Genomic DNA, 1,797 nt, shown 5'->3' on the forward strand with positions numbered 1-1,797 from the left:
GATGGGATCACTTGTTCTCTTCCTGCTACTATGCTTGAGTTCTCTATGGATTCTGGTTATAAGACCTTTGTCGGAAGCATAACCAGCAAATATCTTTTCCCATTCTGAGGGTTGTCTACTTACTTTTCTTATTGTGTTCTTGCCTGTGCAGAAGCTTTTTAATTTGAGGAGGTCCCCCAAAAGCTTTTTCTAATGAAAACAAAATTTCCCCACTAAAATATGTTTTTACAAATATTTTTCTTACTGAAATTTAGGCAATCCTGCTATAATTTTGAAATTTCTCATTGAGCCTGATCACCTAAAGCTCTTTAATCTCTTTAGTAAACCAGTCCTACTTCATATTAAATACCTATACTGCTAGCCAAATGCTATGGACTGAGTGAAACTGGCTAACTCAACTTTTGGAGTCCAGAGACAAAAATAATTCCTTGTATCCTCACTGATTTGACATAAATGAATCTATTTTAAAATGATGCTTATATACATACATAATACTTAAAGTGAGCAGCTAGAAGATTCTGATACATGTACTAAAAATAATTGAATTGTAGCTCCTTAATTTCTCTAACAAAAATTTTCTCAGGGCATTATAATTGTTCCAGAAAAGACTAAAATTCTCTTAGTTCTGTTCCATTGGCTTCTAGCTCATGCGAAGAAAGATTGACATTTTGGCATGGCTTACAATCTGCCTTCCTCAAAAGTGTTACTTTTACCTGTGAGATCTTGACTCATCTCCAAACTAAATTCTAGCCACACGGGTTCTTTCACTAAGATCTGAAGGTTCCTATCTGATCCTAATGACTGATCCTATCCTAATGACTTCCTTGCTCACTTTATTTGGAAATTTACTATCATGTGACATTTTGGTAAGGTGTACCCTATTCCTTCTCATAACCAATTCCCCCTTTCTCTAGTGCTCTTTGTTTTCCTTCCTTGAAGAACTTTTCTCTATAAAACTTATCAACTATCTTACATACCTTTATTTTACTTATTTCCTTTATTATTCATTTCCTCCCCAAGAGAATATAGGTTATAATATTACCGTTAGATAATAGCAGTGATAGCAGTTTGTTTCTTAACTTTGTCTCTCGTGTCCATAGCAGTTCCTGGCTCACAGTAGACACTAAATCTTGATTCAGTGAATATATTCTTTCTTTAACTTTTAATTATGACTTCCAGTATGAAAAATAAAATGAATGTGTACTTTTATGGGACACTGTATACTCCATACACTATATACCATATATACTATGTACATTAGATGTCCAGTTCAGGAATAAGAAGAAACTTCAGGAGCTCAATTTATTTAAGAGGGCATTCATATGTAGCATTATACAATTGAAAAGAATGAATAAAATGAGGAATTGAATTTTGGATAAGGAAAATTGAATCTAGGGCACTGCAGGGAATCTTTGAATAGAATGGCGACAACTCACTAATTCATTCATATGAGAAATCATTGGAAGAAGTATATAATTGAGAATTTCTACACCAGAATAAAATAGTGTTAAACTATTTAACATAAGAGATATCAAAAATATAAATAAAACATGTATTGATGCTATGTTTCTCTTGGTTGTTACCTTGAATTTTTTGGAATTAATTTCAAAACAAAATTTGTGACTACTGTTTTAATGGACTGTTTCTAGTTCTTGTCCAACATAATTCTCACTACTTTATTTTTGCATATTTATCTGCAATATTTCTGTTTATTTTGGCCTACATCTGTCCAATGTTTTAAAGCCTACTTCAAGGACTCACAACCCACCTTTCTATTGTGACTGGGGTGACAAGTTC

The sequence above is a fragment of the Otolemur garnettii genome, unplaced genomic scaffold (assembly GCF_000181295.1).
Source record: "Otolemur garnettii isolate 467f Iridium unplaced genomic scaffold, OtoGar3 scaffold00017, whole genome shotgun sequence".
Taxonomy (NCBI): domain Eukaryota; kingdom Metazoa; phylum Chordata; class Mammalia; order Primates; family Galagidae; genus Otolemur; species Otolemur garnettii.